Source organism: Mustela erminea, chromosome 1 (genome assembly GCF_009829155.1).
Source record: "Mustela erminea isolate mMusErm1 chromosome 1, mMusErm1.Pri, whole genome shotgun sequence".
NCBI classification, from domain to species: Eukaryota; Metazoa; Chordata; class Mammalia; order Carnivora; family Mustelidae; genus Mustela; species Mustela erminea.
The window spans coordinates 55,639,351-55,662,549 of NC_045614.1; the positions used below are offsets into that span (position 1 = coordinate 55,639,351).

At 54.2% G+C, this 23,199-nt stretch overlaps 1 protein-coding gene across 4 annotated transcripts in view; it reads left to right on the forward strand.

Annotated features, from left to right (window-relative positions):
* Nucleotides 1-23,199, forward strand: part of GRIP2 (glutamate receptor interacting protein 2) — a 92,023-nt gene that overhangs the window by 29,071 nt on the left and 39,753 nt on the right. The window lies entirely within an intron of this gene.

The window sequence follows — 23,199 nt, forward strand, 5'->3', positions numbered from 1 at the left end:
AACACAGGAATTTTGGGAGGATCCAAACATTCCATCTATAGTCACTGCTGATAGCCAGCCATGTGCCCCCAGGTCCCCTCCTTTCTCTCCCTCTGCTTGAAGTCTGGCTTTGGAGCAGGAACTGCCTGGCATGATAAGGGTTGTGCTGGTGATGAGGTCAGGCGCGGGGGGCGGGGGGGACAAACCCTAGTTCCCCATTGTGTGTACACCCAGTCTTCTCTTCGCCAGGATGGGGGACACAGGCCTGCTGACCTCTGGGGACATCACTCCCTCCCCGGGCCTCATACCTACCTGCTCTCTCTCCCAGGGCACTGCCATGATATCATCCACTTATAGCCCAGGATACGAGGCCCAGAGCAGCTAAGCGTTACATGGCCCCTTCTGTGTGGGGGCCGTGACCTTGAAGTTGTTCCTTCCCCACTGTGGGCCTCAGTTTCCTCACCTGCCAAATGGAGACAAGAGCCCCTCGTGTGGCACTGTGTATCCCCAAGGATGGACCCAGTCTTTGCCCCCTTCCTTTGATTCTTGCCTCAGTTTCCCAGGTGTGTGTTTCACTGGCTGGTGCCAAGGAAAGAGAGTGGATGTCATACCAGCTCCCACATCTGACCCGGATGAACCTTAGCAACCCCCTGATATGCCAGGAGGATGCCGCCACAGAGGGAGAGCCGAGGGTCAGGGAGGGGTCCCGCCCCATCTGCCTCTAAGTCCAGGCACCTTGGCTGTTCGGCCCGCAGGGACAGCCACGCGGTAGGAAACAAGGTGGAGGGGCCCACAGGCCAGCATTGCCAGAAGCTTGCCGGAGCTTGGCCGTGGGCGGTGCTGTGCCCCCAGTGCTCATTTCGCCACATTTGCTGTATTTAATCACACCCACCCACAGGCTCTCGCAGAGACCGTAACAGAGGCGTCTGTTTAGAAAGAACAGCAGAGTGGTTTGGAGGGTGGGCTTGGGGCCAGCCTGCCTGGGTTCAGGCTCTGAGCTGTGTGACCTTGGCCCTTTGTCCCGCTCCATGCGCCTTGGTCTTCGCGGTCATAACATGAGGCTGATCACAGTCCCCACCTCATGGGGTGACAGAGGGGGTTATTGTTGCAAAAGCTGGAACAGTGTCTACCACAGAGTAATACTTAATAAATGCTAGTTATTTTTATCCCCATTTTTCAGACAGGAAACTAATCTGAAAGCAAACGCCCAGCACATAATTAGAAGATAGGTCTTGTGCACACAGAGCCCTCCCAGGCCTCGGATTTGCATTATAGCATGAAGCTGGCTCACCCACCAGGTGTACCCCCTTTCTGGACACACAAGCGCCGGGGCCAAGCAGTGCAGGATTAGAACCCAGTGCTGTTGGACTCTAAACCTCCCCACCAGGCCATCCTCTCCCTAGGACTTCGTGGGCAGGTGTGGGGAGTGAGGCCCAGGAATCAGGATGGGAAGGGGTGGCTGGTGCTGGAACAGCCTGACACAAGGACCCCCTATAGGGCCAAGATGGCGGCATTTCTGTAACCTCTGCCCGAGTGCCCCACGGCTTAATCTGCAGCCTTGTTAATGGTGCCTGCCCAAGCATTTGCTCCTAATTATTGTGCTGTGAAGGCAGAGCCAGGAATATTAACAGGCAAGCCACCTGTTTCCTGGCAGGTGGCCCTGTTGGTGCACCTGTCAGCCAGCCGCCCTGGCCCATGCTGAAAATGCTTGGTGGCGTTTTATGTCTTGGCTTGGGGATGTCTCAGAACTCTCAGACAGATGAACCACTTCCCCTGGCAAGCTTTGAGCCTCCTGTGGGGTTGCATTCTGGCTCTTGGCCTTGGAGGGGGGTGTGGTGAAAGTGAGGGGGTCTGGAGAAGGGAAGGGGGGCTGGGCTCTGTTGGAAATCTCTCCTCTGCCACTTGGAGGCTGTGTGACGCTGGAGCAGTCACTTTGCCTCTCTGAACGTCAGTGCCCCATCTGTTGCCGAGCAGCAAGGAAGCAGTGATTCCCCACCCTCATACCCGCAAAGCTTCTGATTCAGCCGTAGTTTTAAGCTCCCCAGGGGATATCACCTGTGGTAGGGTAAGGCTTGATGCCTATAGAACCCTGAGCTCTGCACCTGAGCTAGGCAGCCGGTAAAGGCTGTTTCCCTCTTGTGACACAAGCCCAGCCCTTACCAGTTTGTGGGACATTCTCCTCTCTGTTGTCTCCACAGAGCAGCCTGATGATTGTCCGAGTTCTTAATCATTATCCTCATTTTACCAATGGGGAAACTGAGGCCCAGAGCGGGGAAGGGACACACAGAGAGCAGGGGCCAGCATCTCAGCTAGCCTAGGCTTTCTCGATCCCAAGGCTCTTGCTCCTGACCAAAGAAAAGTCTGTCTGCCATTCTGCCAACATTTAACCTTGGCAGAGGAAGGGGGCTGGACCTTTAGGAGGAACTGGGTTCTGCCCGCGTCATCACTGCTTATATCCCCCGCCCCCCACCCTGGTCCAGTGGCCATTGTTGCTCCTGGGCCTCCAGTAGCGGTTTCCTCCCTGTCTCCCCGCCTCTCCCCTCCCCCGCCAGCAGCCAGAGTACAGTGCTAAATCACAGTTAGACCTCCTCCCCCTCTGCTCCAAATGCTGCATTGGCTCCCACCTCCCTCAGAGGAAAGCCTGAGACCTTAGGAGACCCTTCATTCTACCCCCTCTCCCACCCCTCACACCCCTCCCCTTACTCCAGGCCTGTTCTGCCCTCTCTGTCCTGGAGCAGTCCCTCCATGGCTCCCTCCTTTTCAGACTTTTTTCAAATGCCACCTTCTCAATGAGCCCTTTTATGCCCCCCCTCATTTATTTTTATTTGATTTGAAATAATTGACAATTTTACTTCATTTGTAAATGGCACATATAACACAGGAATACTCCTGGGGCATTTTTAAGGCACAATCTCAGTCTTTTTTTGTTCCAACTGTATCTTCAGCAGATAGACTTTTCCCTAAATAAAATTACAAGAACAGGATCAAGCCAGCAGAATTAAGCAGGATTGGCCCCTATCAGTTGATACTCCATCCTTGCGCACTTTCCCCCATCGGCTCTCAAACGTCTTGTCAAACTTGCTTTATTCAGATCAGCGTCCAGCTAAGCTCCCCGGATTGTATTTGGTTGATGGATTTCTTAATTTTCCCTTAATCTGTAGCAACCACTTCCACGCCCCACCACCTACTTTTTTGTTGTTGTTGTTATTATTCTTGTAGTTGTTTTGTTTTTACCCTAATTACTTGTTGAGGAAACCGGGTTGTTTGTCTTGTAGAAAGGCCTCGTGGTGTCATTTCATACATTCTTCTGTCCCCTGTACTCGCTTGTCAGTTGGTATTTGAGTCTAAAGCTGGATTTAATTCAGGTCTAATTTTGTAGGCAGGAATATGTCACGGATGGTTTTGTGGGCTTCCTTCCACATCCTATCAGGAGGCACATAATGCCAGAATGTTCCACTTTTGGTGATGCTAAGATTGGTCCAGGGGTTCAAGGGCTGTCTGCTTGGCTTTCCGTAATAGGATCTCTTTCAGCCTTCCACTGATGGTCAGTGCTACATCCTTTATCTCCTTCGGACTGCAAAGAGGAAGTTTTCTAATTCTCTTACTTCTTCTACACTTATTTGCTGTGGTTTTTCTGCAAAGAATGACTTTTCCTTAGTAGGTTCCCCCCTATACTCTTCATACAAGAGGACAGAATAAATGCTTCATTTTTTACCTTCATTTTTTGTGTTATAGAATAAGGATCTGGTGCCATCACTACCTCCAAAGGGGCAGATTGTTTTTCCCTCTGAGAATCATGAGCACTTGGATTTTTACAGTTTTGCAGTCGTTATTTTTTCCGATGCTCAAAATGACCCAGAGATGACCAGTGGGAGCCCCTCAAGCTGGTTTCTGTGTCCTGTCAACCTTTCCCCATCAGTTTGAGCATTTCCTTACTTTCCTGGTGGTTCAAAGATGTTCCAGGATCATCTTGTCACTTTTCCTGCCCCAGTCCTGGAATCAGCTGCTTCTCTGAGGAGCCCTGGGGGCCCTTTTAGTGGGACAAGGTGTTTAGAGACTACAGTCTGGGCTCTAGGGAGACCACCCCTTTATGATCAGCAGCATCTCCTCTCTACTCGGATACTCCCCCCCACTTCTCTATTTATTTCTAGCATGTTTCAGCTCTAACGTGTTGCAGCATTTACCTAGTTATTACATTGGTCATTTCTTCTCTGCCTCCCTCACTAGAATATCCTTGATTTTGTTCATGGCTGTACCTCTGGGCCTGACACACGGAAGGTGCTTAATAGATGTCCATTGAATGAGTGAACGTGTGGATAGATGGCCCTCATCCTCTCCCTCCCCCAGCCTGGAGAAGTGATGAAGAGGGGTCTCCCCCACCACACACACCCGTCCCCAGCATGCAGGACCTGGGGGCCTCTGTCTTACTTAGATCCGCAGAGCTGGGTGGCAGAAATGTCACCACTTGGCCCACAGGGTAGAAAGGGCCGGCCCTGAGAAGATTAAAGGCATGTCTGATGAGATGCTAATTTGTTTCTGGAAGCAGGGAGGGGTGGTAGCAACCCCAGCTTCTGGGGCTTTGTGAGGCTGAGGCAGGAATGGGTAAAGCAGAATCTGAGGACTAGAGGCTGAACTCCATCCCTCTGTGATGGGTGTCCTTCTCTTAGCCCATCCTTGGGTTTTGTCAGCTCATTTTTGAGAGGAGTCCAATGACCCTGTGTTTGAATCCCAACCTGGCTGGCTCAGCGGCAGCCATAGGAGGAACCTCTCTGGGCCTTGGGAACGAGGAAGCAAGATGGCACCTGTAGGGTGAGCACAGCAGGGGTTCTGGAGTATAACCCAGGGTGCGGCTAGAAGACAACAGAGACTTGCCCAGGGTCACAGTGTAGTCTAGGGCTGGGCTGGACCTGAACTCAGGCCTCCTGGCTCTTCCTCTGGGCTGAGCTGCTGTTCACCCCGGTCACATTTCCTTTAAGAGGTTCTGTGCTCTCCCACCCTCTCCCGGGGGCTGCCATTTTTGTAAACGGAGCCCTGTGAAAATCTGGGGACCACGGAAGGGCGGCACGTGGCAGGCTGTGGCCAAGATAACAGAAGAGCGGTATGTGCCTGGAAACCAGAACTCCAACATCTCCATTCCTGTCTGCTGACTCTGTTGTCTGGCGGGGCCTGCCCGGCAGATCGCTCAGGGGCAGCTAGGAATTCATCATCCAGCTGTGGCCTCTTTTGTCTGAGGTGCAGGGCCCAGAGGCTTCCGCAGAAGGCCACCTGGGGAGTGTGTCCATCTGTGTTCTGTTCATCATTCATTAATTCATTCATTGTGCACTTGCTGAAGCTCTGGTTTGTGCTGGAACCTGGGGCTCTGAGATGAGGAAGGCACTGGACGAGCCAGAACTCTTCGGGGTCCAAGTTACCAAAAATCCAACCCAAACTGGCTTAAGCACAGAAAGGAATTTATTGGCTAAAGCAGCTGGAAAGGAATGTTACCGACTTCAGGTGTGGTGGGTTCCAGGTGCCAGGAGGACCTCCTCATCAGGGCCCCTGATGAGGAGAGCCTCAATCCTCCCTCTCCTCTTTCTCCACCACGAGTGGCTCCAGACTGACACCGTTTCTCTGCACTTCTGCCCTCTCTCCCCCAGAGGAAGGAGTTTCCCCGAGTCTCAGAATAGCCTCTCATTGGATTGACTTGGGTCATGTGCTCATCCCTGAGCCAGTCACTCTGGGCGACGTGGGAGGCTTCTCTCAGCAAGCTCTGGGTCAAGGACTCTTCCTGGAGCTGGGGGGCAAGTTCTACCCAGACTGAGCACGGGAGGGGAGCAGCTCCCCAGGGATAACAGGAGGGAAGAGGAACAGAATGTCGAACAACAACCCCCTCCAGGGATCTGTGCATAGGCCAGCTGTCAGAGAGCTCACCACCTGGAGAAGTTGGCCTGCACTGGGGAAGGAGGTACATATTGAGCACCTACTGCATACAGATGCTCTGACATGTGGGATCGTCTGTCTCCCTGCAGCCCCGTGAGGTGCAGAATGGGGAAAGAGACTCAGGGAGAAGCAGCGTCTTCGGTTAGGAGCTCTTAGAGCCCAGGGAGCATGTCCTCCAGGCATCCAGCCCAGTGCCAGGGAGCTGCTCAGCAGGACCTGGGTCTTCTGGGCCCCATGGAGCCACCTTCCAAATTAGCTCCGAGGAGCTGGGCCTGCATGACTTCTCGGTGTCTCCTGTGCCTCTAGGCGGGGGCGACCCATGACGCCTCGAACTTGGGGAGAGAGCAGTAAACCTCCTCCTTTCCACAGTCCTCCCTCTAGAGCCCCCACCACACGCAGGGGCCCACTCATTGGGACTCTGGGGTTGCGCCCATCTCCCTTGATTCCTTTTAAGGATCAGTTCTTTCCCAGGACACCTGGGCAGCTCAGTGGGCCTGCTCATTCGCCTGAGGCACCAAGGTCTGCCTGAATTCCACTAAACCAAAGTTGGAGACCCCCTGCCCCTCCCAACAGCCCTCTTAATAATAGCGCCTACTGAGAGCCTGGTACTGTGCCAGGAGCTTTATCTTTGTGTTCGCCCATTTCATCCTCACGATGTGTAAGGTACGCGTCATAATTATCTCCATTTTATAGGTAAGGAAACTGAGGCTCAGGAAGGTTAAGTGACCCACCCAGTTATGCAGCCTGAAAGTGGGGGAGCTGGGATTTGAACCCGGGTGGGCTGGTTCCACAGTGCATGGCCTTCAGCACTCCCGTGACTGTGCTCTGTGGCATTTGCCGCCCTCAGGCCCTCTGTCTGTGCCAGGTGTCATGGATAGCCCCCCATCGCCCTTTGAGGCTCCCTTTCTTCATTTGACCTAGGACAGTCCTGGGGGAGAGTGAAGCGAATTACTGTGTCCATTTCACTGCTGAGGAAACCAAGGGAAACTTCCCAAAGGCCACACGGTGTGGAGTGTCCGAGCTGGGTTCCATCCCCAGGTGTGTGTGTGTGTGTGTGACCCAGGTCTCAAGGCTCCAGCTGTGGGCCCTTCAGCCTGTGAGGGGGCTTTGGGGTGAGCAGAGTGGGACCTCTAGCTGGGCCGACCCACCTCTCTATCCATGTGTGAATCTGGCCTGAGACATCCTACCCTGTGAGGCCTGTGACATTTGCTAAGCATCCTTCAGGAGATACTGGGGACTGGAACCCCTCCTGGGCCAGGCCACTGGATCTCTCCCCACCCTGGGGCCCAGTGCCACCTCTCTGCACATCCTTATTTATTGCTATCCTTTCCTCGTGTCCATCTCAACTGGTCCCGGAGACTGCTGGGGCCATTTGCCTTCTCACCAAAGGCAGGGATGCAGGTGGGCAGAAGCCTTGTTCTTGGCTAGAGTTCTTGCTCTGGGCTCAGACTATGTGGGCTCCTGCCCCAGCTCCGCTGCTCAACAGTGTGCATGACTCCGGCCTGAGGCCTCACTCCCTGGGCTGAGCTGGCAGGGGGCTCCACACAGAGCCTGGCACACAGCAGGGGCTTAACAAGAGATTTGTTATGGCCTGGAGGTGGAGGTGGCGTAGTCTGGTGTCTGGTCTCAGACCCTGCTTTGCCCCTTGCCTGCTGGGTGAGCCCAGGACTATCTTGTACCTCTCTCAGCCTCAGTTTCCTCATCTGGAAAATGCAGACGACCCTAGGACCACCCTGGTGCACTGTGATGTTCGTGGAAAGCACTGGATTCCTGACTTCCTTGTCTGACTTCAGCCAGGCCATCTCCTCCATGGATTTTCCATCTGTACTGGGGACTCCATGCAGAATTATTACAATATTAATAGCCGCTACTTATTATTTATTAAGTACCTACTGTGTACCAGACTCAACTAAGTGCTCTTTGCACAGGATTTCATAAGGTCCCACCAGATCAGAGACGGACTGTTAGCCCCATTAGATGAGCAAACAGGCTTCGTGGGGCACATGGAGTCAGGATTCAAACTCGGGTGTGCCCATCTCCAAAAACTTGCGTTCTGTGAGGCTTCCCCTCACTCTCTGTTTGGTAGATTGGCACTTTTCTGTCCAGTAAGAGGAAGGGATGCCAGATGCATTTACAGTTCTCGCTGAATGCCTGGAGCACTCACCAGTCCTCCTGTCCTCTCCACGCAGTCAGCTGGGTGGATTTTCTCCTTATCCCATGTTTCCAACAAGAGTCCCTGGAGATTAAAGGAGTGAAGAGGCAGGGCCTCGGTCTCATCATTGTACACTGATGACCACAGTAAATGTCTGTGCTGACTGTAGGGAAGACCGGACAAGTGGACCCTGTCCTTGTTTCTGGGAGCTCCAGGTTTCAGGAGCGATGGACAACCTCCAGGGGGTCTGAAAAGCATTATCAAGACCCAGCAGGCAAGGGCTTCCAGCGAGGAGGGATCTCTGAAGGCAGAGCAGACATTCCCAGGCAGAGAATTCCAATGGAGCCAAGCCAGACAGGACAAGTGTCCCAGGTGGAGGGCCTTGCAAATGCAAAGGCGTGGGGGCATCAAATAGCACAGCCTGGGGAGGGCAGGATCGGGTATTGGCAGATTTGGGTGGAAGAAGGGGTGAACAGGGTGAGCGCTGGGAAGGAAGAGGCTGTGGCGGGTTGGGGGGGGGGGTTGCTGGGGTGTGTGTGGGGGGGGTGGCGAGTGCCCCAGGAAGGTTTGTCGCAGTGTTTGGAACATCCTGGTGCTTCACTCCCCAGGCTGGGGCTGTGGTTGGAGGAAAGAACTTGCTGCCACAGATGCCACCGCCGATGCCACCGCTGCTGGCTCTGGGGAGGATTATCTATTTTAGCAACTCAGGAGGGTGGAGGCTGGGAGCGCCCAGCTTCTGCCAGTTAGCACAGGCGGCTCACAAGCGAGCGCACAGAGGAGCGCACAGAGGAGCGCAGGGCTCCCGGAGAGCAGCCGGCTTGGGCGGGTCACGTCCCTGGCCCTGGGCCCCAAGGGCCTGAGGGGGCGATGCTGGCTGTGTCGCTCAAGTGGCGGCTGGGCGTGGTGAGGCGGCGTCCCAAAGGTACGGGGTGGGTGGGGCACGGAGCAGCCCTGCTGCCTGCCCAGGGGCTGGGTGGCTAGACCTGGATCTGGTTGGGAGGCAGAGGCTGGGCATCCCCCACCTGGGGATCTGGGTCCTCCTGCCCTGCCCTGTCTCTGCCTCCTGCCCCATCTCTTCTGGTGCCGTTTGGGTTTTGCTTCAGTTCTGGGGCTCTTACTGAATCTGTATGTGTGTCTGGCCTCTCTCTGCCACCTTCCACATCTCTCAATCTCTCTCTGCTTTGTGCTCTCTGCCCCCCCCCCACCATCTCTTTGTCTCCCTGAGTCTCTCTAACTCTCTGTCCATCTTTTTTTTTTTTTTTCCCCCCAATCGTTCATCTAATTTAATGGACTCTTGTTTTCTGATTGTGGCCCTCAGTCTCTCCATCTTTCTCTTTGCCTCTGTCTCTTTCTCCGTCTCTCTTTGTTTGGTTCTCTCTCTCATATCTGGTTCTCTCTGCCCCAGCCTGTTTTTCCCTGTCTTTCTCTCCCGCTCTGTGTTGCTCTTGTCTGTCCCTCTCCCTCTTTGTCTCTGTCATGGTCCCTCTCTGCATCTGAGTGTCCCCCTCTCTCTCTGCCTTCCTGTGCCACAGTACCCTTCGTCGCCCCTCTCACATGGCATGTCCCTAATAGCCTCTCCTTTCCCCTCCGTTTGGGCTGTGAAGTTGTCCTGGTCAAGCTGGGCTGGCAGGGGTGCTCTGTGTATGCGTTTAGGGCCAACTGGCTGTGTGCAGGCATTCAGGATAGGAGGGTCATGGATAAAGGCAGGACATGACCCTGGGTGAGATGGAGTGTAGGCGGAGCCCCTTTGTATTCAAGATCCCACCCTGCACAGGCAGCCCTGGGAGGAGACTCAGGATGGGGGAAAAGCTGGGGTGGGAGTCAGGGCAGGAGGAGCATCGAGCTGGGAATCAAGCTGCCCAGGCTGGAAGACCCTGTGTTTCATCGATGGGTTCCGTAGGCGGCCATTTCTCCATCTACAACAGGGAGGGGAGGTGGGAGATGGTGGGTTCACACTTCTATGCTGCAGCCTAGAGCTAAGAATAATTATGCTGTTCATATGAACAACAGTGACTGACTTTAATTCAGCGCCACTGTGTGCCAGGCAGTACGTTCACTTATTAAGTCCTCGCGGCAACTCTGCAAAGTTGGTGATTGTGCAGATGGGGAAACAGGCACAGGGAGGTTAAGTAACTTTCCCAAGGCTACACACACAGGTGACACACAGAGGCTCTCTCGAGCCGGCTCTCATAACTGCCATGAGCATTTTCTAGACTCAGGAACCTGCATAAGGAGGAGCTGCCCCAGGAATGGTCAAGGGGTAGCAGCATCCTTGGGAGCCACAGAAGCCTGTTAGGCTCCGCCCTGGTGGTCTGACACCCTAGAGGTCTTCGAAAGCCCGTTCCACACAATGGAGCAATTGAAACTTAGGGAGTATCAGGAACAGAGTTTGTCTTGGGGCTTCCCAGGGACTCCGGTGTTGGGACCACCTCCAGGGGACAAGCCCCTCCCGCTTTGAGGCTATTGTCCTCTTGAGGTCCACAGACCCTGAGAACCTGGTGGGATCCTCCCAGGCTGGAGGGATAGACAGATACATCAAGGGCTGCTCCAGATCTGAGCTTCCCCAGGATTATTATTTAGCCAACTGAATTCTGTGGCTCAGGTTCTGTGCCTTTGGAGAGGAACTATTGTATTGTCTCCAGCAGACCTGGATTCACATCCTACCCCGGCTCTTACTTCCTGTGTGGCCCACTCAGGACCTCCATTTCCTCATCTGTACGCGTCACTGACCCCAGGGTGGTGGTGTCTGGGACCAGCGAACCTCTAACAAAACAGAGGGGAGCATACCCTGATGGGGGGGCACACCGTGTCCTTGCATGTGCCCGGCTCCTGTCTGGCATCTCTACTTCTTTATGGGGTAAAGGGGAGGGGCTCTGTTGGCGGCACAGGGAACTTGTTTGTCCTTGCAGTGAGGCTTTGCATCCATTTGTGAAAATATAAAAGCTTAAGGGAGAAGGATTTAAGAGATTGGGGGAAGGGGAGGTGTTTCTTCAGTCTTCATTTCCAAAATAGTGTTGTGTTGTGTTTTGTTTTTTTTAAGATTTATTTATTTATTTCAGAGAGAGAGAGAGCACAAAAGCAGTGGGGAGAGACAGAGGGAGAGGGAGAGGGAGAAAGAGTCTCTAGCAGACTCCATCCTGAGTGCAGAGCCTGACATAGGGCTCAATCCCAGAACCCTGAGATCATGACTGAGCCGAAACCAAGAGTCTGACACTCAACCGACTGAGCCACCCAGGTGCCCCAAATATTGTTTTGGATGCCTGAGGACATAGCTTCCCATTTCCAGCCCATATTTTCTAACAGGCCTTTCTGTTTCCCATTTTTTTCTGGGTAAGACCCTTATGTTCCTTTCCCTGTGATTGCTTAAGAGGGGGTCCCTGGGCCATCTTGCCAGATGAGCCCCCTCCTGGGTCCCTCCAACTGGGATTTGAGGTTTTACTCAAACTTGGGAGCTGTACTCCCCACCAGGGCTGGGGTTGAGAGAAGAAGGTGTTCAGTCCTGACTCAGCTTCCCTGATTTCAGTCAGAGAGGAGGGGAAATAGCTACTGTGGATACGTGGATAGGAGCACACCCCTGCATGGTCTTAGACACTCCCAATAGTGTCAGTGTGCCCACATCTGGACCGTGAGGAAACTGAGGCCTGGGAAGGGTAGGGGCCTGTAGTGCTGGCCTGACTCTGATGTGCGTGTGCTGGACTTCAGTGCCCACAGAGAACACAGATATTCCTAGGCCATTGTGCCTTCCTTCCTAGCCTGGGCAGAATGACAGCCCCCACCCAGGAGAATTCTGGGAGATCAGATCAGCGAGATTTCCTTTGGGGCTCTGCTTGGGCCTCTGGGAGCATAAAATGGGCTGTTCAATTTCAAAGAATGAGGGATTTAATTTGATGTGTGTTGATGTGAGGGAGGCAGGATATACAGAGCACAGGCCTTGGGGCCAACTGCCAGGTATAAATCTAACTGCAGCTGGGGCAAGTGCCTTCATCTTTCTGAGCCTCAGTTTTCTCGTCTGTAAAATGGAGTTTATATTAGAACCTTCCTTGCTGGATGGCTGCAAGGACAACTGAGACGAAACTTTCAAAGTGCTAAGTGTTAGGGACCCAGAAAGGGATTACTTGCGGTTTCTGACCCAGAGGGCTTGTGAGGAGGGGGAAATGATATGTAGATGATGTCAGCACTTCCGGTGGTGGGGGGGTGGTTGGGTCCACTTGGTACGTGGAGAAGAAAACAATGCTTGTGCTTGAGGGAGGTCAAGGAAATCTCCCAGAAGGTTATTTATTTATTTTTTTTCTTTTGACAGAAAGAGATCACAAGGAGGCAGAGAGGCAGGCAGAGAAAGAGGGGGAAGCAGGCTCCCTGCTCAGCAGGGAACCCAATGCGGGGCTCCATCCCAGGACCCTGAGATCATGACCTGAGCAGAAGGCAGAGGCTTAACCCACTGAGCCACCCAGGTGCCCTCCAGAGTGGGGGTTTTTGAGGATGAGTAGGAGTTTGCTAGGCAAAGGGACTAGCTTGTACAATACCTCGAAACTTCAAAGATCTGCCTCAGGGAACTGAGAGCTTTAGTCAGTGTGAAAAGTATAAGGAGAGAAGAGAGGCAGGGCGGAGGAGGCAGGAGACTGTGGAGCTCAGACTCTGTCCTGAGGTCAGTGGGAGCCATGGGAGGTCCCCGAGCAGGAGAGAGGGGAAGACAGCTTTGAGTGTTAGCACAGGCTCTGGCTACTGTGCAGACTGCACGGGAGGATGCAGGGAGGAGGCTGGGGTAGGGTCCAGGTGAGAGGCAAGGGGCTAGGGCTACAGAGGGCAGAATCAATGGATGTTGAGGCAGCAGAATATCCTTTGCCATTCACTCATTCAGCAGATATCTATTAGCACCTGTAATGGGCTGGGTACTATTCTAGGCCCTGGGGTGACTGTAGGGAACAAAACTAACCAAGTCCCTGCCCTTGTGGAGCTAATATTCTAGGAGTGATAGCAGGGGAACAAGATAAATGTATGACAGTGATGCATGCTGTGGGAAAAATAAAGCAGAAAGAGGGGATGGGGTGTGTGGATAGTAGCGTGCAGTTTCAAGTGGGGTATTCAGGGAAGGCCACACTGAGAATGTGACATTAGAGCAAAGTCCTTATGGAATGAGGGAGATCATGTGGCTACCCAGTGGAAGAATGTGGCTGGCAGAAGCCACAGCCAGTGCAAAGGTCCTGAGGTATGAACATGTTGGGTGTTCATACCCAGGTGGGCAAAGCTAGAGCAGAAGGGCTGAAGGGGGAGGATGGAGGAGATGCACTCAGCGAGGTTCTGGGCAAGGCTGTGTCATCTGGCCTCCCAGGCCAGTGGATGTATTAGAGGAACAATGGGCAATTTTAGGGATAATAAGGTTATCCCAAGGTTAAGCATAGTAGTCTGCTGACTAGAGGGCACCTCATGGACAAAGGGCGGGGCTGTGCCATGCCCTCCTGAGCTTTGACTGCCTGTGCCCTCTCCATGGTACACATCTGTGATGAATTATTTACCCCTTCCCCTCTGTGATGAGGCTCTCTAGCTTGCCTCCACATCTGGCTCCGGGCATTTCTCACAGCGCAGCAGCTGCACTGGGGTCTCACATCTGACTCCTGGAAATCAGCCCCCACACCCCGGTGCCCGAATAGCAACCGGCTCCTAGGCCTCTGGCATTCTCCGTTCCTGGGTGGGGGAGGGCACCAGAGGTTCAGATCAACTACGCTGTCTCAGAGACCATGGGGTTTCTTTTTTTATCAGGAAGATAAGGGGTAAACTTCTGGACCTGTTCTTTGTTCCCCAAGCATTTATTGAGCACTTACTGTATGCCATGCCACCTATTTCACACGTGCTTTCTTATCCTCACAACGGCCCTGTGAGTAGTGAACTACGTTGCCCCATTTTGTAGGTGAGGAAACTGAGGCCCAAAGAAGTGACTTTCCAAGGTTGCTTCGCTAGGAAGGAAATGGAATCTGTGGCCTCCCGCCCCCTGCCTCCCCTTGTAGTCCAACTTCCAATCCCATTTCTGGAGCATTTCTAAGTGGTCAGTTCTCTGGTGGCCCTGCTGGCATCAGGGGACCCTTCTGTTGCATGCCCAGCATGTGGCTGCTGGTCTGTCTTCCCCAGGCTCCCTCAGGGTTTCTCCACCCTCCCTCTGCTCCCCTCCCTCAAGACAGCCCTGCAGAGACAGCAGTGGAGCCCCCAAATTGCCTCTCCCAGCTGAGCAGACCCCTTTCTCAGGGTGTCACCAACTCTGTCCATGGGTCCCTCTCACAGGGCAGAGCCCAGAGTTGAGCCAAGGGTCTGGGGAAGTCTGAGTTGGCAGAATAGCTGGGCCCCTCCCTGACTCTGGGCAGTGGACCGTCCCGATGGCACATTCGCCTTGCCCGTGTCACCCATCCGCCGGAACTAGCGCTGATCTTGTCAGCTAACGTCCCAGCATTGTCTCCGTTTGTCAGCTTGAATGTTCAGTCCAGCGGGACCATCTGCCTGTCTTAATTGCCTGGATAATTGTGAAAGCTGTGGGCCCTGCCTTCTTCCCTGAGGAAATGGCCCGATGGAGCGGAATGAACGTCCATTAGACAGGAGACTGAGGCTGCCCCCACTTTCTGTGGTCCTTGAGTGGGTGGCTGCTCCTTCTGGCCTCAGTTTCCCTTCTGCGCCCCCCACTGCTCCCCAGCGGCTGGAAGCCTCCCCTCATTCACCCATTTGCTCTCCTTGGGCTGACTTTCTCTCTGTAGCCCCCGCATTTTGCTGTCTTGGCCGAGGTGACGGTGACTCATAAGCAGATGTGTGGGCAGGTGGGCGGGCCAGGGAGGGGGCACATTCTCGGCAACCTCTCATTGCCACACAGCTGGGGCAGCTAAGGGTCCCTGGGGGTGACCTTGGGGAAGGTCCCTGCCTCTCTCTGTGGCTTGGTGCCCTGTTCGCAGAATGGATCTGTCAAGGAGGGTTTTTGGAAAAGGCTGAGGATCATTTAGAGCCTCAGTCAGAGACAAGGTGAGGGGCCGCAGATTAGCTGAGGTTGGAGCTGAATGGCCCCCCAGAGACCACAGGTCTGACTCTGGCTCCAGCCCACACGTGTACCCCTATTTTATATCAGAGAAGGTTGAGGCCCCTTTTGCTCAAGGTCACCCAACCAGTCGGAGGTAGAGTCAGGACTTGAACCCAGGGCTCCACTAAGGGTCCCATGGCATTGCTTACTGCAGGAGGAGGTGTTAACAGGCTGGGAGGGGACAGTCTAGAATGTTCCTCACCACTCTGGCGTCAGGCTTATCTGTAGGCAGATGGGCAAAGAAGAGGATGGGATGTCTGGTGAGTTGACATAACTGGGACTGAGAGGCGCCCAAAGATGTTGGGGACCAGATGAGGCATCAGCCAGCCAAAGGATCAGGGAAGGCTTCCTGGGGGAAGAGGTAGTGGGGACTTGCTGGATTTGGCCAGGCAGGCAAGGGATGAGGGAGGGGTGTTCCTGTGGGACCATGAGGAGGTGGAAATGGCTCCAGAGTACCTGGTACTGGGGACTGGGGTAGAGGAGGCGACACTGGAGAGGGGGGTAGCCAGTTCCGACATGGGTTGGCAACTTCCCAATGGTTCTTCCCAAACAGTGCTGAGGGGCTGTGGGACATGGGAGGCCTCAGCTGGCAGGCAGCAGGCACTGGCCCAGAAATCTCAGGGTCAAATCTCATCCTCAAACAAGTGTCCTCTGCCAGGTCCCATCCCCAACCCTGCAGCCCCCCACCCCCACCCCAAAGCTCCAACTGTGGGAGACCCGCCCCCTGGCTTTCTTGGTATACCTCATGGGCTGTGCGGGACACTTGGGTGGACCTTCCCAAATTACCACCCTTCCTGAGGTTCCACATCCGCCCCTGACTCTTGGGATTCTCCTCTAGTATTCAGGTCTCCCAGGAGGGCACGGACGAGAATGAAGCTCTCACCCAAAGCCCTTTTGAGAACATGTGTCTGTCTACTGGACTGTGATTAAGGCTTTGGAGCCAGACCCCTCAGTTCCTCTGTCTCTTGCCCCTCTGGACTCCAGTTTTCCTATCTGTAAAAAGACATGATTATCCCAGCCTCATGGGCCTGGTCTGGATACCCTGGAGGTGAAAGCATGCTGAAATCCACTGGGATTAAAGACACACGTGTGAGCATGGCCCCAGACTCCTGGGGTGCCTAGCCCCCCACCCCTTCTTCCAGCCATACTTCCAGGAGAGGCCCTCGGAATCAGAGGGGAAGTGGCAGGACCCATGGTGGAGGCCACGTCCAGACTCTGGGCTCTTCTCCTGGGGCTCAGAGGCCATCACCTGGGTCCAGACATGGCATCTGACTCTAGGCAGGGCAGTCCTGGGGCAGGGGGTCCTGGGGCCCTGGGGTGGTGAGCTCCCCATTTGTGGAGGTATACTAGCCATGTCCGAAAGCAGCAAGGTTTTCTATGTTTTTTTTTTTTTTTTTTTAAAGATTTTATTTATTTATTTGACAGACAGAGATCACAAGCAGGGAGAGACGCAGGCAGAGAGAGAGAGGAGGAAGCAGGCTCCCTGATGAACAGAGAGCCTGATGCGGGGCTCGATCCCAGGACCCTGGGACCAGGACCTGAGCTGAAGGCAGAGGCTTTAACCCACTGAGCCACCCAGGCGCCCCAAGGTTTTCTATGTTTGATTGAAGTGTTAGAGGGGATAAATTATGGGTTTCTTTCCAACATAGCAACCTAGAGATTATGTATATCTTTTATCATTCATTTCCCATTCATTCATCCTCACATCTACTGTCTACAAGGCCGCCCCTGGATATAGGGTTGAAATCAATGAGCAAGATAGTCAAGGGTCCCCTGTTTAGTGGAAAAGAACAGGTGAGCAAATGCATTAACGGAAAGACAGGAAAGAGGTGTGGTCAGGGTGGGCTTCTTGGTAGAGACAGCATTTAGCTTGGGCTCTACGGATTTTTATCCGTAGATGGGGCAGGATGGAGGAGAGTTCCAGAAGGAGGGAAAGGCCCATCTAAAGGACCCAAGGAGGGGTGCCTGTGTAGCTCAGTTGGTTAAGAGTCTGCCTTCGGCTCAGATCATGGGGTCCTGAGATCGAGTCCTGCATTGGCCTCCCTGCTCAGGGAGGAGCCTACTTCTCCCTCTGCCTGCTACTCCCCCTTCTTGTGCTCACGCTCTCTCTCCCTCTCTCTGACAAACCAATAAATAAAATCTTTAAAAAAAAAAAGGCCCAAGGAGGGAACACCTGATTCTGAAATCTGACCCTTGGCCAAGTTTCTTCTCCGCTCCAGACTGTCAGTTTCTCCTTGTGAAATGGGGAGCAGCAGGACTTGAAAGATCCAGAAGACACTAAACATCAAGTCCTAGGGACCCAGCAGGCACTTCAGACACGTGAGCCCTTTCTCTTTCTCTGGGACATATGCATTTGGACAAAGGTAATTCCTGACCTAGAGGCTAGAAGGTGGGGCTCCAGGCATGGTGTTTGCCCCCAGGCTGAACCTGGACCCAAGGCCTGTCTCCTGTTCCACTAAGTCCCTCGAGGGCACAGCTTGAGGACTGTGCCTATCCTTCCCAAAACCTCATCCACTGCCAGCTGCACTGGGGCGTCGTTGTAATCAGGCTCCACTGTGCAGAGGCTCCAGCTGCCGCTCTTGACTGCTTGGTCCTGGGTGGCTGCCCTCTGTGTCCATCCCCCGAAGCATCTCGTTGAAGGGAGCTTAGGAGAGCCCACTCTAATCTCATGTCATGCACATGGTGGCCACAGTGCCAGAATTGCCCCCTTCTGTGCATTTCCTCCTCCAGAACAGGTCCTGACTCCTCCTCTGAGCAGCCCTGACTCTTTGGCCCCCTTTGTTGTGTTTGGGCTTACAGCAGATCCTCTTTGGGTATGGTTCCTTCTGCAATAGATGCTGATGTTCTGACATCATATGTGATGTTCTTGGCATGGAGGAGGTCCTGGGTAAGCAGTTGCTGGGCATTGAACCTGGTCTTTGGACACTCAGCCCAGGGTTCTCTCCGGGGCAGGATAGGGAGGGGCTGCTGCCAGTGGGGGCACTGACATCCTGAGATTGGAATGCATAGCGCTGCTCTTTCCCAGGGCTGAGCCCTGACAACTTGCCCATTTATTTTCATGTTTTGCTCTTTTCGTTTGAAAGGCAGTGAGAAGGCAGGTGGGCAGAGCCTGAGCAGCAGAACCCCCCGCCCCCCCGCACACACCCCGGAGAAGCATGGCTAAGGGTTGACTGAGGTTTGCTGGGGCCCTTGCCCCCATAGAGGGACTCTTAGCACCCACTCAAGTTAATTTTCTAGAGCACTTATCCCTCTCTCCCTCTAATCTCTTCCATAGCTCCCCAGTGTCCTCAGGAGAGAGTTCCAACTGCTTAACGTGCCACTTGAGGTACCTGTTAAATTTTTTGTTTTTACGCGAGTCCAGCACCAACTCTGGCTCTGTTTTATCCAATTTTTTTTTCTCCTTCGTGTCCTGTCCCCATGCCCAATCACTCTGTGAGACAGGTTTTTACACACGTGTACACCCTCACAGTGCTTTCTGTGAGAAAAAGCTACAGAGATGAAGTGACAGGTTTCCTTCCCTCTCCCTCCCCACTTCTCCCCTTCCTCCTCTTCCTCCCCCTTTTCCGCCTTCCTTCCTTTCTTTAACTGGACGGTTCACTTCCTAAATCCATCCTCTGTGTTCCTAACTGCTGTGTCATACTCTGTGGGGAGTGGCTGCCATGTGTTACCTGTCCCCTCCTGCCGGATGGAGACAGGGCAGCTTCACCAACAACATTCCCATTCCCGTTCCTGTGAGCAGTGGCGGGGATGGGGTACTCTTGAATAACCACCAGGAGTGAAGGTGCTGGGTGACAGCATTCACCCACGCCTCATCTCTCTGTGGCTGCCTCAGCAGCTGCCTCTCATCCCTTTCCAGTCATAAGATTCCCAGAGACTCCCGAGGAGCAGCAGCTTGGCCCTCCCCCTCCCCCCATAGACCTTTTGTCCTTTGTGAATCTGCAGGCTTCTGAGAGGGCTTCTGAGTGTGCCTTTCTCAGGGGGTGTTAGTGTGGATGGTATTAGGAGGACCTGGGTTCAAATCGCAGTTCAATACTCACCCCCTGTGTGGCTAAGAGCAAGTGGCTTCACCTCTCTGGGCTCTTGTTTTTTCATCTCTGAAATGGGGTTGTTGTGGGATGAAATGAGGGAATAAGTATAAAATGTTGAACGTCAGGCCCAGGACACAGGCATTCTTCGCCTGGTTCTAAAGAACAGTCCCCTGAGGTTCCTCTCACATCCTAAAACCTTTCTCCTTGGTCAGAGCACACAGCCTATCACCTGAGTCTCTTTGGATGGCATGCCCCTGTGCCCTCCAGGGCTGGGGGGTGGGAAGGCTGCCATGGAGGGCTCTGGGAACTGGTAGGTGTCTGGGACCACAGCCCACTGACGTGGCACAGCCCGCCCTGAAGTCAGGTGAGGGACAATGGGGCGTGTGTGGAACAGCTTCACCAGAGAGGAGGCTGCAGCCAAACAGCACCCTAAGAGGGGGTCAGCTAGTGCCTCCCCTGTGGGTGCTGGAATCACAGACCGGGTCTCAGTTTCCTGATCTGTAAAATAGGGACCCACCTTGTGGAAATGTTTACCAACCAGGCAGGGGCAGCCATTGTCCTGGCCTGGCCTCTGGGGTGGTGTGAGGAGAGAAGGAGGAAGAAGCAATGGAACAGCAGTAACGAGTTCCTCTGTCTTGCCTTTAGATCACCATCTCTGCCTCCTTCCTACCCAGACTTCATTTCCGGCTGTCAGTCAGGAGCAGAGGGGCAGTGGTGGGGTGGGCAGCCGGCTCGCACAGCTCTCCTGTGCTTATGGTGGACTCAGCCCCTGGGTCTGAGAGAAAAGGTGGAGGCTGAGGTCCAGGACCCCCCTCTGCTTGGGTGGGGGCCCCCAAACACAGCCCCACCTGGATCTTGGTATTCCGGTCTATGTGGCGTGGGGTTAGTTCATTCCCAGTTGCAGCCATCACTGCCCCTGGGTAGGGTGGGGGGGTGGCAGGGATGTCAGGAGTTCTGTGGTGTGTCCTGTCAGGACAGCCTGACACACCAGAGAACATGATGCCTATGGAGCTCCATTAAGAGACACCAAGAAGGGCCCCACAGGCCGGGCGCTGCGTAGGGAGGAAGTCACAGTCTGCAAAGCCCTTCCAGCAAAGTCAACAGTCTGTGAAGGCCTTCCAAGTCTCTGCCCCTCATTCCTCATGGGTGGGAAGCAGAGGCTCGTGCAGAAGTGACTTGCCCAGAGTCACATAGTTCAAGGGGGGCCGAGCTGGGATTTGAACGCTAGTGCCCCTGACCTATGCATTCAGCCACCGTAAAGGTCTGCTTTCTGGTCTGTTTCACAGTTTTGGTTTTGGAGTCTTGACAGGAAGGTGGATGGAGAAGTGCTTTCTGACTTATGAGTATATAGTCTTCCCAACTCTAGGGGGTGGGTGCTTTTAATTATCCCATTGTACAGCGAGGAAGCTGAGGTCCAGAGAGGGCTGGACACATGCCGCCGGTCACACAGCAGTCCGTCCTCCAGATGTCTCAAAACCTGAAGACGTGCGGGTGTCAGGGCCTCTGCTGATCATGGAGGGTGTGCCCACCAGGCTGGCCTCCAGCCACCTTGCACACCCAGCAATCCGTCCCCCTCTTCCTCTGCTTCCCTGAAGTTTGGCAGTGTGCACTGGATGAGAGGGTCGTCTTTGGAGCAGGACCAAGCAGCTTCGCCTGCTCTCAGCTCCCAGAAGGGACCCTTGCAGCTCATTGCCAGGCCTTCCTCCCTTCTCCCTCAGGGGGTGCTGCAGTCTGTGGTACTTACAGAGCCTTCTTAGGCTCTGGCTCTACAACCATCCTTTCCTGGACTCCCGTAGCCTGCAGGATGAAAACCAAACTCCAGACAGAGTACTTCTCCAACTTCTGTGTGTCCCCTGGGGAGCTTGTTCAAATGCAGATTCTGATTCTGTGGGCCTGGGTGGGGCTTGAGAGTCTGCAAGCTGAGGAGCTCGGGTGAGGCTACTGCTTGTCTGCTACTCCTCCAAGGAGTGAGACCTTACTAGACCCTTGGTGACCTGACTTTGTGTCCCACCTGGTGTCCCCACTGCTCACACAAGACTGCGTGCCTGAGTGCGCACCAACCACGCGGTTTCCCTTCTTTGACTCATTCCTTCTCATTCTTCAAAGTCATGCTCAAAATCCCTCCACAGTGGACCCCTGACAGAGCTAACTGCTCCCCTTCGGCACTTCCAGACCCCTTTAAAACCCCTGAAATCCTGAGAGGCACACAGCAGCGCCCTCTAAAAGAGACGCCTTAGGTGTGAACCTGGCTCCACCCCTGGGTGACCTTGGGCAAGTCGCTTAACCTTTGTACCTGATGTTTATTTAAACCCTGCCTTGTTCCAAAATGGACCAACAGTTGCTTCCAAACCTACTCTTGGATAAAAATCAAGTGAAAATGTGCTCCATGGGGTGACAGGGATGCAGGGCAGGGGAAGACCCTGTTTCCCATGTGTCTCCTGGTCTCTTGGTCCCCAGGGCCTGGCATGGCAGGCATTCAGAGAAACACTGCCTGGAAGCTCTCCCATAACCCACAGCGTGACCTTTCCAGGAGCTTCTCATTCGCAAGAGTAAATTCCAAAGGAGCAGGAAGAGACAGATTATCTTAATCGCTCATTGAAATGCATCTGTAGGGCGAGCAAATATTTTCTTAGAAGAGGGGATGGTGTCGCTCTCAAGTCTTGTGCATCGTGCAGCTGCCCACCCTGAGGGGGCTATAAATATGGGGTGGAGGGCTGTGTGGCACTAAAGCCTTTAGGGGAAGAGGGTGAGGGTCTATTAAGAGCAGTTTATAGGCTGAGAATGGCCATGTCCCTTCCTGCGCAGTATGGAGCTGGGATTACCCCAGAGTGGCCCTTTGTGTCCTGCTGATACACAGGGTCCTCACTGAATGCCTTGTCCTGACTATTTCTGGGTACTATAGACCACGCTGAGAGCCTGTGCCTTCTTCCCTGCCTGCCCCCATTCTCCCAGCAAATTCCTCCCCATTCAGGACTCCTTTCTCTGACTTAGTATTCACCACCCCTTCTGTGGCTGAGACCTTGACCTCACTGCTGGCCCAACAACTCTGCCTGGAACGTGGAGCCTGCCCCCCCGGGACATACGTGAAGTCACCCAAAGAAGCAGGTGCCCTTTGGAAGTGGGCAATGGGAGGGGACCTTGAGGAAGCACCCAGTCCCTAACCACAGTGCTGTACATTTCCATTCGCTACAGGACACAGAACAAACTTGAGCCCCACTTGTTCCTACATAGCCATGGGGGCTAGGACGTCATCTCTTGCTCTTTGCTGCATCCAGCAGGAGGAGAAATGTCGTCAGACCTACAGGCTATTGACCCTGTGTCGCTCTTAGCCCCCCTTTGTCCCAGCACCTATGTGGTGCCCAGCCCTTAGCTGGTGCCCATTAGTGGGATGGGGAGCATGAGCAGCTGGAGGAGGGGCCCTGTGTGTCCATCGGGGTTGTCAGGGTCAGTCCTGAGCTGGCGTGGTGGAATCTAGGAGTGTGCAGGACTGAGGCCCAGCTGGGGCTGGAGTTGTGGACAGCTGCCCCTGCCGGTCAAGCCCAAGGCAGGCGGATTCTCTGCCCAGCTCGCTCCGTGTTCCCCAAAGGCTGGGGGTGGGGGGTGTTCCACGTGGGAGGCTGCTAGGCTTATCCTCCCCACACCACGTCTGCCAGAAAAGGAAACTGAGGACCGGAAGAGGTAGTTGGAATGTCCGTGAAAGAGTACCAGGGGACTCTGAGCGCAGGGGTTTCTAACCTGAGACCTGCAGACACTCTTTGGCATATGGTTGCCCTTTATCTGGCCCAGGTTCTGGCATTCTGTGCAAGATTCTACTGGAATCTGCTACTTAGAAAAAAGTTTGGAAGGCACTGTTCCTCTTTTCTAGATGGGAAAACTGAGGCCTGGGAGAGCAGTCATTTATCAAAGTCCCAGGGCCAGTTCAGAGCAGAACTAGCCCCCCGGGGTCTGTCTGCCTAGGGCCCTAGTGGGAGGACCCTGGTATGCCCTCTCCAGAGCTCCCCACCCAGACTCGGAGTGTGGGCATAGCGGGGGTGGTGTGGGGGTGGGGTGTGGGAGGATTCCAACAGCCA